Raw genomic sequence first — 18,186 nt, forward strand, 5'->3', positions numbered from 1 at the left:
ACTCTTGGCATTCAGTCCATTATTCAATCAGGGCGGTGTTTGCAGTTAATAACCTGATCAAGGCGATGTTTGTAGTTGATGACCTGATCAAGGCGTTGTTTGTAGTTGATGACCTGATCAAGGCGTTGTTTGTAGTTGATGACCTGATCAAGGCGTTGTTTGTAGTTGATGACCTGATCAAGGCGTTGTTTGTAGTTGATGACCTGATCAAGGCGTTGTTTGTAGTTGATGACCTGATCAAGGCGGTGTTTGTAGTTGATGACCTGATCAAGGCGTTGTTTGTAGTTGATGACCTGATCAAGGCGGTGTTTGTAGTTGATGACCTGATCAAGGCGTTGTTTGTAGTTGATGACCTGATCAAGGCGGTGTTTGTAGTTGATGACCTGATCAAGGCGGTGTTTGTAGTTGATGACCTGATCAAGGCGGTGTTTGTAGCTGATGACCTGATCAAGGTTCGGCATTCAGACCATTGTCAATCAGCTTGATCAAATCTCAGCATTCAGATCATTGTTCAATCAGCTTGATCAAGGCTCGGTCAGTCAGACCACTGTCCAGATAACCTGATCAAGGTGTCAAGGATGTTTACCAAGCAGGAAGCAGAAGATGAAAAACAAGCTTGTTTACACAGGGCGTAGGTGTCTCATGGCTTTCTGTTAATGAATTGGCTAACTGCAAAGAACAGGGGGACTTGGGTATGCAATAGTTTTGAGCGTCAGCAGAAATGGAGGCTGTAGGCAGGGTTTTGTCACGAGATGGCAAGGAATGGAGGAATGTAAGGAAATTATTAGAACCTAGTGAAAACTCATTTTCTTCAGACCCTCCTTTTGCCATTGAGTGGCAAAACATGTTTCTTAGGAAATATCTATCTGCATTAGGTCGCCAATCTCTTGTTGAAACATTTTCCTTACGTTGGTGTCACGTGTACTGACCGGGAAACTTTTAAGGACCTGTGTACACATAGCACAAAGCATAGGCAAGCACTGGATACACAGGCAGCATGAGATGATGACTGCTATTCCCAAGGCAAGAAAAATGAGGATTCCCCCATCCCCATCTGGAAAGGAGGACCCAAATCCAGCCCATGAGGGACCAGTCGTCTTGTTGATGAATCTCAGAGGAAAGTTTATGCAGACGTTGGATAGCTTGATAAGACTGCTGGAGCATTATCAGGTATGTAAATGCAACAGCTGGAGCCGATCAGTTTACATACACCACCACGGTCAGCAAGGATGATGTCAAGTACCATTCGATGTTGTAGTGTCATCAGGCGGTCCGAATGAAGCTCCGCAGTGATGTTGCCCAAGGCTCCTACTGTTTCATTAATGGTTGCCTCCACCACTCGGGTAAGGTGTCGTATGTTGCGGCTGTTGACCATAGGACCCAAGAACGGCAGGAAACCTTTGAAGAAGTCCCCCGTCTCCTGTCCTGCAGTGTCATCGGCCTCAATTACTCCCCTAGGCATACGATGGTGGAGGTGGGGATTGGTCAAGTGATGCGTCCCAACAGCAGTAAAGGTAGGGGGGAGTAGAAAGGCCAAATAACACACACCTGACCAATTTCCTGGAAGCCAGGTATAAGCAGACTGCCCACAAACAAAACATCTATTTGGAGAAGCAATTAGGAGTGGTGGTGAGGTAATATTCAGTGTACTGACTATTGCGCAGTCACTGACTCCTACCTCCCGGGTCCCCAATCCTTTCAGGCACACATGGCCATGCGTGCTGATCACATTGAAAGCCTGCAATTTGGTGGGAACTTTGTGTCTGGACCGGAAGCGAGAAAAGATGATTCTACTCGAGGTGTTGAACACAGCCATCTCATTGCGTTCAGCACGAGAAATGTTCAAGATGTCAGATGTCATAGTAGGGCAGAAATGATTACTGACATTGCCTGTTCTGTTTCGGGTGAAAGTGTCATAAAAATCGCCAATGATGGAGCTCGTTGTTCCATTGATCGTATATGCATCGTGACGAGCATCCTCCAAGCCAGACAGGACCCAAAAACAGAAAACTGATAGACGAAATAGGGGACAGTGTGTGTCATTGAGTGCGGCATGAGCCCACATACCCAACAGTTCGAAGTATTAATCACAAGCTGATGCAATAATTGTACAAAAGTATTGTTCATGAACTCCAGGCGTCGTGGTAGTTCATGGGGTGACAAGGTGGCGTGGAGATGTTCCGCAGGTGTCGCTGTCGTAACCAGAGGAGCTGGGGGAGAGGTCAGTAACAGAAGCCATCCCACAAGCAGCAGGATGAGGAGAGCAAAAAGTAAAACTATTGTGGAAAGGAAACATTTATTGTTCAGAAGTTTGACATATTTCTTTTGTGCTTCAGATCCTTGGACTGGTGCCATTGTGCTCAGCCTGTTGTCACTAGCGGCTGTCTGTGATTGGTGGTTGCTTCACTGGATGTGGATACCAAGAGTCCTACGGACTTCCCATTGGTCCAGCATACCAGCACCGGTCTCAGCTGGGATATCACAGCCCTACAGCCTATTAGACACCAGACAGAGTCAAGGGCCAGCCCCTTTTCTTGGTCTCAAGTTGTAGCGAGTGGAGGAAGGTATGGAGTCGTCTGGAAAGAGAGCTTCTTGTTCCTGCCTCTGATCCTGCAGAGGAGGGATGACTGGACCTCCTAAGATTCGATCAGTTTCGGCTTCCGTAGTGGTGTAATGAAGCTGAGCATCACTGAAAGGGACAAAGGTCGGTACTACTTCTGTGTCGCAATCCGGCAGTCCTTCTTTTACCCATTGGTCGTATGGGAGGGGGAGAGGCACCCTTTTACAATGGGTAGCATGTGTCCAGTTCTTTCTCCCTTCGACTTTTACAGCAGTGCGGGTGGCCAGAAGAACCTGTCGGGGGTGCGACCAGCGGGGCTCCAGACACTTGGTACACTGGAAATTTCGGATTACCACCCAGTCACCTGGCTGGATGGTGTAACCCGGGCCTTCGCTCTTGTCGGGATAGCAGTGTGTACCTGATGATAAAGAGTATGAAAGGAATCAGTTAACTGGTATAGGTAATCAGTCAATACTGGGAACTCAACATCAGACAATTTCTTTGGCCTTGGTACGCCCCATACATTAGCTGGTCTACCGAATACCAATTCGTAGGGAGATAATCCTATCCTTGAGTGGGCAGTCGTCCTTACTGACAAGAGAGCAAGGGGTAGGGCATCTTCCCAGGTAGCACCTGTTTCCACCACTATTTTGGCCAATTTTAATTTAAGTACCCCATTGTATTTCTCCACCAACCTGGCTGACTGGGGGTGATTAGCAGCATGAAACTTTTGTCTGACACCAAGCCCGGAACACACAAACTGGACCACATTGGCTGTAAAATGTTGGCCATTGTCACTCCAAATCAAACGGGGCAACCCAAATCGGGGAAAGTATTCCTTCAACAAAACTTTAGCCGTTGTAATAGCTGTGCAATCCTTGGTGGGGTAGGCCTCCACCCATCTGCTGAAGGCACAGACCACTACAAGGACATATTTCAAATTCGCACACCTGTCCATGTGGATATAATCCATCTGGATGGCCTCAAAAAGAAACGTAGGAGGGGAGAAGCCACCAGCGGGGGTAACTATCTTTTCCTGGATTGTGCATAAGGCAGATCATACATGACTTAACCACTCGGTCAGCTTATAGGGGTATTTTTTCATTATACCACGTTGGCTCTAGTAACTTGCATATTCCCTTCGCACTGATATGGGCAGGGCCATGGGCCATAGTGACAACCGGGGAGACACGACTGTCTGGTAACATCCATTGCCTCCCTTTGGATATACGCACCCAACATCCCTCTATCTCTTTCTCTGCCAGATGTTCCTCCCATGTGTGCAGTTCTTTTGCAGTGGCATGAGATTGAATCTCGACCACACTCTGACTAGTATTTTCCAACATTCCTCCTTCCACCACCCATCTGGCTGGTCCTGTCACAAACATTCCATCTGATTTACTTAGAGCATTCTGTCTTGCTGTTTGGTCTGCAAGGGCATTGCCTTCCCCTACATCAGTCACTTTCTGGTGGGCTTTACATTTAATCACTGCAACTTTCCAAGGTAATGTCAAGGCGTCTAGAAGTCTGAGTATCAGGGGACCATGTTGTATTCTAGTCCCATGTGAGGTGAGAAAATGTCTTTCTTTCCAGAATCTGCCAAAATTGTGAGCCACTCCAAAGGCGTATTGACTGTCCGTATAGCTATTAACAGTCATGTTTTTACTGATTTCACAAGCTCGTGTCAAGGCCATTAATTCAGCCGCTTGGGCCGATGCCTGTGGAATTTGTGCGGTCTCAACTACCGTAACAAGAGTGGTGAGGGCATATGCAGCAGATGTAGTTCCATCCGATCTTTTAAGACACAAACCATCTATGTATAGTGTTCCCTCAGCATCTGTTAGGGGGGTGTCTTGTAGGTCCACACGACCCTTTGTTTCTTCTTCAGTCCGTAATATGCAGTCATGAGGGTCAGAATTTTTCCCTTGTGTCTCAGTAGGGAGTAGTGTACCTGGGTTTAGAATATTACATCTCCTAATGTCAATGTGACTGGCAAAAAGAGTGAGCTCACAACCTGTAAGTCGTGCACTGGTAAGGTGTTGTGTCTTGGGTGTTTTTGAGCAAGATATCTACTGCATGTGGGACCATTAAGTTCAAGGGTGAAGACATAACAATACCTGCGCTCTGGCGGACCATAAGTGCAGCAGTTGCGCATAAACATCCAGGGAGGGCTCGGGCTACTGGGTCAAGTGTAGCCGAGAAATAAGCACAAGGCCGATGTTTGTCTAAAAAAATCTGCACAGCAGATTCGGAGGACACTCCTCCTACCTCACAGTCAAAGCCTGAAGCGGCCTCCCCCTGTACCTCAGGACTCTGCAGGAGTTCCGTAGGAAGCTGAAAACCTAGGTCATCCACTGCAATCCTGGACCCTGCCAGAACCCGGATACCCTCACGGGTGACCAAATGCGCACTACAAGTCGACCGATTGAAGTGCACTCCATGTGGCACTTAAATTCCAGGCCCTGGGTACAATTTTCTACACCATACACTAGCGCCTTATAGGCAAGTTGAATGTGTCAGCAATAAGCCAATTTAACCATGGCTAATGGGGGAGCATACTGGTTAGCAGGGGTATTATGTGCAGAGTTCTAAATCCAGCAAAGACACAGAGTCTGGCAAAATGTGAAAAATCTAGGGTGATCATGCAAAAAAGGCAGATTGCCTTCAAAGGACTATTGGCCCACCCATGTAATGTTCTTTTGTGTGCTTACAAAGTACTTCACGCTAACATCATGAGTGTATTAAGTGTGTCTGCATGTGTGCCCAGTGTAGCACATGAATGCCGTGAGTGAGCCAGAGAAACAAAGGCAAGTGGTATCCATCTTAAATGCTCCTGGCCTCGCACAAGATGGAATTGTGAGGACATTGTTCCCAGACAGTAGAAATGTATTGGTCACATTCCTGTATCTAGAGTGAGGAGACCATAGTATCCTGTGTGCTGCCTTTCCCCATGTGTCTGAACTGGTGTCTGGAAACCTAAGAGTTGAATACGGAGACTGGATGATGTAGTAAAATCTTGGTGTGTGTGTGGTCTGCAGTGGTAGCTAGGAGATGCATAGTTGTGCTTGTAATGAAAAGAGGAGTATCTAATGTGCGTTAAATCCTGTGTGCTCCAATTGCCCGTATGTCTGAATGGGTGTCTGGAATATGTGTTGTATCCTGTGCACCCAACCTGTATGTCTGAGTTGGTGTCTGGAATGTTGAGAGTGAAGGATGTAATAGAATGTTGGTGTCTGGTTGCGAGGAAATGGGGTGTATTATATGGTGTGGTTGTGCGACCTCGCCATGTAATACACTTACCAACCCTTTTAGGACCAGTATGTTTTGTTTGTTACACATTAGCTCAATCCTGGCTAGCTGTGGCTCTGAGCAGCAGAGCTTACACAAAGGAACAAGTGTAAAGCATTTAAAAAAAGCACAAAAAGAATTGAAGAAATAAGTGAGACACGTAGGAAGAACAGGGGTTGATGTCCCAGACGGCGCCTGTCCTTGGGCAAGAGCCAAAATTGTAGTGTTCAGATGTCCTTAAAATGGGAAACGCCTATGCCATTGAAGCGTAGACCACAAAGAGATGAAGGGCAGAGCCAAATTGATGTGTAGTACATAATTTTAGTTCCAATATATTAAAGGGGTGAGTTATCCTGGATTAGTGCAACATGTTTGTTTTTTTTTTTAAATAATTATTCCGGATGAACGAGGTTCCAAGGCCAGAACCAGCAGGCATCTACATAAGACAGCTAACACATGTTTGGCGCATTATGGGCGCACAGGCAAGTGGCTTTCTTCAGGTTGACTGTGTAGACAATGTGTGAAATAAACAAAATGTTTATCAGGATACATGCGAACATATACAGCATTAAACCACCATAAGCGTGTAGTCATAAGACCAATTTCAGTGGAAAGAGTGAAGAAAGAGAAGAAAAGAGGGGGAACATAAGTGAGTGACAAAAGCAAATACAAAACCTTTTTTGGTGCATGTGCAGTGACCCAACCAAAATATAAATTGAGATTTTATATGAACAAAAACAAGATATTCACATAATAAAGCATGGTTATAGTATGGGGCGTGGCCAAGCAAGCCAAGATGGCAGAAGTGACCCCTCCCACCCCCAGAGCTCTGTCCACCGGCCCACCAACCAGATGAATCACAATCCACACAGCTGGCGTACGATCAGAAAGGCAGGCGGATGGCAATTTATTATTTATAGGTTTTATATAGTGCTAGCTAGACCCAAAGGTATCGGCGCGCTTTACATAATAGAGAGCAAGACAACAATCAAGTCGCTGAGCATATGATGGCAAACAATATAAGGTTCAAGTACACACAAAATATGTAAAAGTAAAAATAGGCAATGAGGGATGTTACCGATTGTGGTCAATTAGCACAGTATGAGTCCAGGGAGTGAAAGACGTAACAGAAAGAAGAAGCAAACAAAACAGCCAACTGTTCCAAAGGTCTACACTTGGAAATAGAGAAACAGAGAATATTTGAACATATTATAAATATTTGAGTCCAATGACCCCCTGATGGTGCTGTATGGTCGCCGGGGACCAGGGGCCCGCTCGGTGAGGTCCTGGCGGGCAGCGATAGAGTACTTCCGAATCGCAATGGAGGCCAGATTTGGCTCCCTGACCGTGGAAATTAGTTTTCTAGCCAACGACCAGCACAGGCTCACTGACAGGTTCACCAATGGCAAAATAACGCAGCTCCAGGCAACAGGAAATCAAACTGTGATTTGAGATTTACAAGAACTGCTGCAGAAGCCCTAGAACAGGGCGGAGTAGTAGGAGGGCCACTCCTGCAGGAGCAAAAATCGATTCCTGGGCCTCCCAGAGGAAAATGGAAGTCGGGACCCTCTTGCCTACCTAGTCACGGTTCAAGTATTTCACCAAACCATCAGATCTCAACCCCTTCTTCTCCCACGGAAGGGAACACAGAGTCCCAGCCCGGCGACCATTGCTAGGAGCGACTCCCCACCCTCAAATACTTCATTTTAAGGACCGCAGTGAAAACCTCCAGGCGGCCAGGCAGTCGGGCCCACAGAGTGGCAAACAAAACAATGCTCTTCCCAGACTATACTAGAGTAGTCCAACGATCCTCCTTCCTGGAGGTCAAGCAACGCCTCTGGCAGCTAAATGTGCAGTATTCACTCCTGTTTCTTCCAGCCCAGCCCAAGGTAATCTCCAGTGACACCACCGTCTTCACAGACCTTAAAAATGCTTGGGAATAAGCAGACTAGCACCACGGAGACTATACTCACCACCGAGACAGACCTATCACAGACCCCCCCCCCCCCCCCACCCACACACCCAGCCAAGCAGCTAGAGACAGGGAAAGACAGGAACGGGGGAATCGCCGACCAGCTCTCCCAACCTCGATCAGATCATTGCGGATAGGAAAACCTTGCAGACAGCAGCTGACTTGAAAGCTACCACCAGATAACAGACTACGAGAAAGGCCTGCACCTCTTCATGTCCGAGGATGAAACTACCCAGTCAGACGCTTCACAGACTCTTCCCCGGGTCACCCAACAGACAGCGGGCAACCTGCTCTGAACAACTAGGCCCTCCAGACTCCGAAGTGGTCAGCCTCACATGAGTGACCGGTATGAACTGATGTGGTAAAGATGCACGCTTCGTACCCACTATGGCTAAAATTGCCATCTGCTCATAACATTTGTACTCAGTACACTATTTACCAGTCCCTCCCTCTTTCCCCACCTTTCAACCTCACCATGCATCCTCGCTTGATTGGGGTGCCCCCGCCCGGTGACTGCTGCTCCCAGCATCTGTACCTCAAGCCGGTGCTGACACAACCAGTTATGCATCTACACAGGGCAACTTGGCTGCTTCATTCCCCCCCCGCCCCCGCATATTGCTCGAGCTTGCAGAATGTTCAGTTTGGACATCCCCTGTTTTAGTAGGCTCACAATGTTGGAATTTGAATCACCCCAGAATGGCAGAGTATCTCAGTACACCGTTTTCTACAATCACACCCCACATGGGCAGACAGGCCTCCCCAAGGCTCCACCAAGGTAGACCTGATGGCACACCAGAGCGGCACCCCCACCAAGTATCCCTCCCCCCCACAACACCATGCTGCTATGGCCTCCCTGACTGACATCCTCACCCTGAATGTCTGGGGGGTGCATACAGCAAGGAAGCGATACACAGTTTATTCATATGTCAAGCATCAGCAAGCACAAATAGCACAGCGCGGTGTCTGGGGTCTGTGTCCATGGAGTGGGTCCAACTGCGTGAAGAGTAGCAGGAGTGATTTCAATTGGAAAAACTGATATGAATGGCGGTCGCGGAGGTTTGGTGAATCAAAGGAGGCGTCAATCCAAGGTGACTGCGCACGGTGGCGGTCAGGGTATCGAGGAGCTTGGGTGGAGGAGTCACCCTCCCTTACGTAGCCGGGCACGAGTGAAGCATCCGGGAGCTTCACTCGTCCCAGGTTGGTTTTTCACCCTACCATTCTCGTTGTGGTCGCCCTTCCTTTGATCCCTGTCCCCATTGTGATTGATATCACTGTTTTTACTGTCCTGTTTTAATAACTTCCAGTTACTTCTTCCATAGGCGCTCCTCCCCATCACCATTGCCCATACAAGTAGCAGTGGCCCGGAAGTGCTTGGTCCGAATACACCGCCTCTCTCGCAGCTCTCCAATATATGCCCCGACCTTCGCCCTGGTCGGGTAACCCCAGACCCTGGGATTCTATACTGCCTGCGAATTGAAGGTCTGGACAGAATGCCCGATACTCACCCAGGGAGATCTTTTCACCGAAGGTCACCTTGTTTGAGTAGCTGACGGAGGACTACAACCTCCCACCAGGCCAATTCTTACTGCATAAGCAGCTGGCCGTATTTGCCACACTGTCTGGGGTACAGGTGCAGAGATGCCCGCCACGCACTCTGTGCTTCAGGTAATCTTGTCCACAACAACAAACCTGGCATTACTGATATTTCTCTTGATGAACAATCATATGGGCACAAGTAGTCCACTCAATGTGACCCAACTGTATCTATTTCAATAATACTTTTTATTCAATTTGCTGAAACAATATTTACATCTCTTATTAGTTAAATACAATTCTGCTGCTTCTACACAAACACCACAACCATAATTTAGATACCAACTGGATTGGAACCAACACAGAAAATTATTTTCGACAACATAGACAAAGACAAATCATACATATAACTGAGACGAAACATATAACACAACCATCACAAGATTGATCAAATAGAAAATCTTACAATGGAGCAAGGTCAAGCAGTGTGTATTTTTTTTTTTTTTTAAAGATTGTGCACTGTAAAGTAAAAAATTTGCTGAATTTACAAATTTAGTAGAACAGGCACAGATGAATTTCTTTCTATCACACTTGTTTGAGATGCGTTTCCAACCCCACATTTAGTATCTTGGGGTTTTCTTCAGGACCAAAAACTATTCCTAGAGATCAGCCGATCTCGACTGAAACAAATCAGATAGCCTCTTCAAAATTTTAAATGTCAAGGCCGGACACAGTTTTCACTCATGTTATAGGTCAATTGTGTTTATTTTGAAGACTCTTGTAGAGTCTTATTGCGTGTAAATGGACACTGCTGTCGTTTTCTAATTTCTGAAATCTTTTTACGGGTTTCTTGTTGGCATGGCGGCGTCAATTATTTTCTTCTCCGAGTCTTATCGCGAAGGCAATCTTGAACATGGGCGATGATAGGCACCTCATCACTTGGCTGTACAAAGCCTTCTGGGAGCTAGCAGATGACCCCCTAGCAGCGCTATGCCAGAAATGGGAAGAGGACTTTGGGAGAGTACTACAAGATAGAGTGGAGCAGAGCGTTGGAGTTCCCCAAGAAGGTCTCCCGCATTTCTCAGTTCAATAACATACAGTTCTTTATTCTGCATAAGGTCTATCTAACCCCATCACAACTGAATCGCTATTTTCTCCGAGGCACAAATAGGCTGCCTGCGCATCCCCCCCCCCCCCTTCACAATGGGTCACCCTCTTAATGCACTTCCACCTGGTGGTGGGGAATGATCTTCCTCCAAGTCACATGCCAAAGTTGTACAACATGGTTATAGAACGAGTCCAAATGCATTAAGGTTGCACCCAGAGTCTGCAAATATGCAATATGTTGTAGCGTAACATTACGTAGTTTTATGAAGAGTACGAAGAGTGCAATTGTTAAAATCAAGAGGATGTTCGTACAATCGAACGATGGTCAAACAAAACCATGCAATCAATATGTACGAGCATAGGTACTTGTATTATGTGTATGATGCATGGGAAAAGATACATTACAATTCCCAGAATGCAGCGGGCACCCAATAAGGAATTCAAATTTAAGTCACGGCCAAGATCAGGAGAAAATATGCAAAAATATCATCAGGAGGATGGATAGGACGCAAAGTACAGATAATTCCGTGCAGCCCTTCAAGAGACTTGATGGAAATATCAGGAAGCAGCCCGATGAGAAAAGGTTACGTACTTGGGTGTTAGCCAGGCATGAGAACATAGGGTCAGAAGAGACAGGGAACCAATGGCAGGTATATACCAGAAATCCAAAGTGTCAGTAGTCAGGGTGCGGGAAGGCAGACGTCACCGTGGGAAAAGAGTGTCCAGGGGAGAGCGACAGAAGTATGGCTCATGCAGTATTAAAATATTATTAGGGTCTTACCGTGGGAAGTAGCAACAGGGTGTAACTCCAATGCAGTGGCAGATACATAAAAAGATTCTAAAATAAAGGGTATAGGCTAGGTAAGTGTTGTATATCAGGTCCTTTATTTTGGTTCGAGTTGGTTGTATACACTGCATCCTATTGGTTGGCTCTTGCCCACGTAACTTAGAATCCTCACCCCATATTTAGCTCACGTCGCCGTGAGCGTCATTCATTGTCTCTCACCAGCTGTTGCTTCACAGCCACTCTGCTTATCAGCCGACTGTGGGCCTTATTATCTATAATAAATAACTTCTTTTAAATACATACTTGCGTACTGCTGTTATATTCCTGCACCGTGATACTTCATATGGCGACGAGTTCGGGATGACGATGATGAAGTAAGGCCCGCATGAGCTGAGTTTGTTTGCGTGTCATTGAGGACTGCAGAAACTTATATTTCAGGCAAGTTACTAATTAATTTGTGCACTTCGAGTTGATTGGTTACTAATGGCTACTTGTTTCGTTTACTCTGCTGTTTCGGAGCGTCTAGCTATTAACGGCCGTTGTCGAATTGCCATTTGTCAGAGTTGAGGTTTTCAGAAGATATTGTTTTTCAGGCAAGTTACTACATTTTCTTTTCTGCCTTACCAACGACATATTTTTGTTAACTCTCTGACATTTTTGTGGCTTGTTATTTCGTGCATTTTAGTTGCGGAGAAATTTCCGTTAAGGTGAGAAGTCTGTTAATTGCAGAGAAATTACTCAGCGTAACTGTCATTTTCCAACGTCAATGTCCGCTGTAATTGCACATTGGGTTGAGGTAATCGACGCACTCTACGTGGGCATTCACGTACCTACGTTACGTGGCTCCATTTTGTTTCCTCAGTTCAAGTAAGTGCCGTCAGAATGTTCAGTCATTGTGATTAAGGCAACGGAACTGTTAACAGAAAACGGAGGTAATTAACACCTTTAACTGTAAACGCTTTGAGCACTACTGTTTGAGTTCTCTCATCTCCATGTGACTGTTATATTTTGATTAGGAAAACAATACTTTATTCACTCCATAATTTAAAATCGACAATTCATTTCTTCAATAAGTCGAGTCAAGCTGTTTGTCTCCATTAAAATTCACACACAAAAAAAACAGAGGGTTAACAATAAACAGAGGTAATAATTTCAGTATATTGAATATTGTGGTGGTCAGAATTTGAAATAGCAAAAATTGCTTTTAAAATCAAAAAATAAAAACGACTCAGGGGTAAGCAATAACATGTCTAATAATTCAAACATCAGTGCACCTGCAGCATTCTAACTGATCCAGGCAAACCGGTTATGAAATGAAAAAATTGGTTGCGCGCTTTTGAGAACTACTTGGTCGCTATTGATGGGAAGAAATACGAGCCAGAGAGAAAAAAAGCGATTATGTTTGGATTATTAGGTGCTGCAGGTCAGGAAATCTTCGACAGTTTACCAGAGTATGAGGTTCCTCCTGGTCAATTCATACCTCTTGATGAATACCAGGAAGCCATAAAGAGGTTAGAAAAGCAATTTGATGAGGAGCCAAACATAATGATAGGCAGACATTGCTTTGCCATGCGCAAACAATTAGAAAACGAGACAATTGAAGAGTACATTGCTTGTCTACGAGTTTTAGCAACCAAATGCGGATTTAACAAAATGGTTGATGTGTATATTCGGGACCAATTTGTTTTTTATTGTTTTGAGAAAAAGATTCAGGAGAGACTTTTGGCTTGCAGAAAACCTTCTCTACAGGAAGCCATAGACATTACTAAGGGCATTGAACGGTCTCTTGAAAGTTCAAAAGAGCTCTCTGCTGAGAGTAATTAAAAGTCTAACATTTATTTTGTTCATGAAAACAAGAAAGCTGTAAATTATAATGACAAAAGAAACAAAATAAGTAACGGTACAGATTCTAACACGTTTGTCTGTTTTAGGTGTGGTTCAAGGAATCATAAAGCGGATTACACAGGATGTCGTGATCAAGGGAAGAAATGCACTAAATGCTTCAAGGTAGGGCATTTCGCAGGTGTATGTAAAAATTTCAGACCACACAAGTTTCATAAAGTTAAAGTTAGTACGGTAGATGACTTTGAAGAAGATATATGCTCAAACATCGTTCTAACTCTTGGTGATCAATGCAAGTCTGTTAAAGGTCCGCTTGGTATAGCACACATAGGTAAGGTGGAATTGAGTATTATGGCGGATTCCGGCTCGCCTATTACCATAGTGTCTGACCAGAAATATGAAAAATATTGGCCGCATGTAGATTTACTTGCTTCTGATGTCAACCCCAAAGCTTTCGGGGATTTTGACAAATATGTTGAGCTATTTCCATGATAATTTAAATATAAAAGGAAGATCTATTTCTACAAAGGTTTATGTCGCAGAGCGTGGCAGAAATATTGTAGGGTGGAAGGATTTAGCACGCTTGGGAATATTTCTTAAGCCAGGTGCTGATGATCCTATTGTATTGGAGGATTCCATGGTTTTCACAATCTTTCCTTCTGATTCATTGTCTTCTGTAGACAAAGTGGAATCTGTAAATATGAGTCTCTTTTCGAAGACAGGATAGGATGTGTCAAGGGTTTTGAGCACTCCATTAAGTTAAAGAAAAATGCAATCCCAATAAAACATAAAGGTAAGGTCAATTCCTTTGTCAGTTAAATCCCATCTGCAAAATGTTCTCAACAAGTTACTAGATGAAGATGTAATTGAACAAACTGATTCAGCAGAATGGGTTTCCACTATAGTTTTGATTAAAAAGAAAAATGGCGATTTGCACCGATTTGAGATCTCTGAACAAAAATATTTTGGTGGATTGTTATCCCTTGCCGAAGATCCAAGAGATTTTAGCAGCAACTAATGGGTCAAGATATTTTTCTCTGATTGATCTCAAATCGGCTTATGACCAAGTCAAATTGTCCGAAGAATCCAAGGAGTATACCACATTTATTACTCCATTGGGCGATTACAGATTCAGAAGACTTCCATTTGGGCTGGCTTCCTCAGCCAGTGTTTTTCAAAAGCTGATGGAATGTATTTTAAAAGATGTGATTGGCGTGCAGAAATTCCAAGATGATATCCTCATTCACGCCAGTACCGTTGAAGGGCATAACAACATTTTGGACACTGTTCTGCACAAACTTAACGAGAGAGGCATGACGGTTTCTAAAAACAAGTGTAAGTTTCTTCAAACTGAAATAGAGAGTATTTAGGCCACATACTTAGTGGTGATGGTGTTAAACCTAAACTCAACTTAGTGAAAGCAATTACAGATGCCCCCAAACCGGAGGATAAAGAATCTCTGAGATCCATTTTGGGTCTCAGCGAATACTATTCGTGTTTCGTAGAAAATTACTCAGACGTGGTTGAACCATTGCGCATGTTACTGCACAAAGGGGAAAAGTATTTGTGAACTGAAATTCAAGATGCCGCTTTTGCTAAGATCAAAAGTGCCAGGGCCCCATCCTTAAAACCATATGACCTAGGTGGTACTAACATCATTACGGTTGATGCCAGTTCAGTAGGCATTGGTGCTGTGTTCACACAGAAAGTTAAAGGTAATGTTCACACTATAGCTTTCATTTCAAGACGACTACTGGATGCAAAAATTAATTACAGCACGATAAGAGAGGGAAGCTCTTGCCTGTGTATGGGCCGTAGAAAAACTCAAAGTGTACTTGTGGGGAAAACGGTTTGAGTTAATCACAGATCACAAACCGTTAACGTTCCTAATGGATGGATATGGCAGGGGAAATGGTAAAATTTCGGCAAGGCTGGTTAGGCTATTAGCCAAACTGCAAGAGTACAATTTTTCGATACGACACATAGCAGGCAAAAATAACGTAAGAGCTGACTTTTTGTCACGCTTACCGTTGAACGTTCCTGAACCCAGAGCTGAAGAAAACACTGAATGGGTAGTTTCTTATGTGAGCGATTTCAATCAATCTGTGCAGATTTGCAATGAATCTGAATGGTTGAGTTTGATAGAACTTGATCCTGTGCTTCTCAAAGTAAAAGAATATATTTTGAGTAAATGGCCACCTATTAGGAATGTATCTGCTGATCTCAAAACGTATGTTCAAGTTGCTGATGAGCTTTGTATTGAAAATAGTTCTCCCTTAAGGGGTGACCTCTTAATTCCACCAACAAAAGTAAGGAAAAATCTTATTGCTCTTGCTCACAAAAGCCATTTAGGTTCAACAATGACCAAGAAATTGCTAAAACAACATGATTGGTGGCCTGGATTGGACTCAGATGTTAATTTATTTGTGGATGGTTGTGTAACTTGTCTTAATTCTGACAAACACTGGAAGCCTCGTGTACAAGAAATGCAGTTGGTTCACATTCCTCATTCTTCTTGGAGCAAAATCGCTATTGATTTTGCCGGTCCATTTATTGTGTTATTGTTGTGAGCGACTATTACATGTAAATGGATTTATTTCAAATTTGTGTCAACCATAGATTCTAATTGTGTAATAAAGTTTCTGGAGACCTGTTTTTCTTTAGAAGGGTTACCTAAAACTTCAGTATCGGACAATGGGAAGCAACTGGTCTCCGAGAAGATGGTCACATTTTTATGTCAAAAAGGTATCCAGCAGGAGAAAACTCCCTTTTATTCACCAAAATCAGACAAGTCAAAAGGGTCAACCGGTTCCTAAAAGTGAGTATTCAAATGGCACTTGCAGCAGGTTTTCCAGTGAAAGAATTCACTCAGGAGAGAGTAGATATGTACAACAACATATCCAACAGCGTAACTGGACATTCTCCATTCTTCCTCATGAGAGGCAGACATAGTACCACAACTCTTACTCCCAAGTTCTCTAATCTAAATGAAAGGAATTCTAAAGTGATTGAAATTCAGGATTCACAGCTTAATGTAAAGGAAAGGATTCTGGAGCACCAATTAAAGTCTAAAGAATACCACAATAAAATTCATAGGGCCACTCTAAAGGACATTCACATAGGCGACTGGGTGATCGTCAAGAAACCTTTTGTCAAGTTTAAAGGAGAATCCAAATACTATGAGCCTAATGAAGTGGTCAAGTTGTCCAGTTCGTTTGCCCAAGTTAGGATGGTGGACCAAAGCGACGTCATCAAACTCAAACTTGGCCAGAAAGACTTGAGGCAAGTAAGGAAAGTGAAGACTCAGAACGGAGTGATGCGTGGTTTGACTTTGGTACAAAGGAAGGTGGTGTGTTAGGAACTAATGACCTTTTGCTCAATGAAGATCCAAATACTAGAGCTTCCACCACTAACGGGATCTCAATGCCGCCAGCACATGATGGTTCTGAAAGAGTTTGAGGGTGACAGACATATCTTATTTCAAACTTTTGTGCAAGATGCACATGTTCCAAATGTTGAAGACTCAAGTCACAATATTGCATTAAGTAATGATGCTCCGCCCTCTAATGTGTTTGAGGGTACATGCACCACTTCTGGAAGGTTATCACGTTTTCCCAACTCGAATAGAGACTACATTGTATATTAATGTTTCCTTTGTAAAAAAAAAAAAAAAGGGAGATGTTGTATATCATGTCCTTTATTTTGGTTCGAGTTGGTTGTATACACTGCATCCGATTGGTTGGCTCTTGCCCACGTCACTTAGAATCCTCACCCCATATTTAGATCACGTCACCGTGAGCGTCATGCATTGTCTCACACCAGCTGTTGCTTCACAGCCACTATGCTTACCAGCTGACTGTGGGCCTTATTAACTATAATAAATAACTTCTTTTAAATACATACTTGCGTATTGGTGTTATATTCCTGCACCGTGATACTTCAGTAAGTCAAAATATTTAAACAATCGCCTGAATGAGAAATGGAACATGGCAGGTAAGTAGTAGGGGTTACCTGTATTGAAAAAATATTCTCAGGTGGAAGGTGCGTCTGGGCACGGGCCGAATAGAGTGCCGACAGCAGCAAGGAACGGCCAGAGGCGAAAACAAGGGTGTGTTGTGGCAAGCGAGCTGGGACGGAGTCCTAGTCACACGAAAACAGGTCACATTGGCAACAACGTAAACGGTACTTTCACGGGAGTCCACGGTGGTCAAGTCACAGTGCAGTCTGAGGTGGGACATAGAAACAGGACTGTCTGTCTGTTTCCGTGGAACGGCCTGCCGGGAGCCAAGCTACTTCCGGTATGTCTATAACGTGTAGTAAGCACACCGACGATTGAGCTCGGGCAACAGCGGCCGCCATATTGAAATACGTGAAAGGAAAAGATGGCGCGCACAAGCAGATCTCTATGAAGTTTGAAAAGTGCCGCCATGTTGAAATCATGCTAAGTACCTAAAGTAATGACCTAAGTACGAGGTGTCAGACTCTTCTGCATAGAAATGCAATGGCGCTAAATAAGTAAAAATTAAAAGAATAAAATAACATGTACAAAAATAAAATAAGGAGCGACCCTTGACCCTGTCTTCATGCAGGTCGCTCCCCCTCACCGCACAGCTCCACCCTGTGCTTCATCACCTCTGCCGCAGGTTCGAGGCTCCTCTGCCTCGGTAGGCAGGTAGTGCTGATTTCTTGTCTTGCATTCCTGTGTTACTGTATTGCGATTGTATTGTTTCCCTCGTCCTTTTCCCCTGTGCCCCCTGTTTTTTGCCTTCTGTAACCCCTTGCCCCCTGTTTTGCCTTCTGTATCCCCTTGCCTCACCCGTTTTTCCCACCGCTGCGGCCCCGCCCCCCGCTCACCCATTCGCCGCCCCGCTCCCGCCTCCCAGCTGCTCCTCCCTCCCACCTCCCTTTATATGGCGGCCGCGCCGCTGGCATGCCAAAGATGCGCCTAAGGCAAGCCCGTCTGCGCCCGTCCTGGACCGCGCCCAGCGCCAGAACCCCTGGCCCCCGCAAACGCCACAACACCCATCTACGCTACGATGCCAGCACCCTCCACGCACTCAACACCGGACGATCACACACCTGCTTCCTGGCCGCCCC

General features: G+C 44.7%; 1 long non-coding RNA gene across 4 annotated transcripts in view; it reads right to left on the reverse strand.

Moving 5' to 3' along the window:
• Positions 1-17,339, reverse strand: part of LOC146768986 (uncharacterized) — a 107,369-nt gene extending 90,030 nt beyond the window's left edge. For 2 of the 4 annotated variants that reach the window (XR_014976535.1, XR_014976534.1), the window contains exons 1-2: positions 17,101-17,319; positions 12,078-12,160 (exon numbers count right to left, since the gene is read on the reverse strand). This is a non-coding gene — a long non-coding RNA (uncharacterized LOC146768986). Of the gene's footprint in view, positions 1-11,550; positions 12,161-17,100 lie in introns of all 4 variants that reach the window. The other 2 variants (XR_014976537.1, XR_014976536.1) reach the window with 2 other exon arrangements.
• Between the last annotated feature and the right edge of the window lie 847 nt (positions 17,340-18,186).

This window comes from Triturus cristatus, unplaced genomic scaffold (assembly GCF_964204655.1).
Source record: "Triturus cristatus unplaced genomic scaffold, aTriCri1.1 SCAFFOLD_160, whole genome shotgun sequence".
Classification (NCBI taxonomy): Eukaryota; Metazoa; Chordata; class Amphibia; order Caudata; family Salamandridae; genus Triturus; species Triturus cristatus.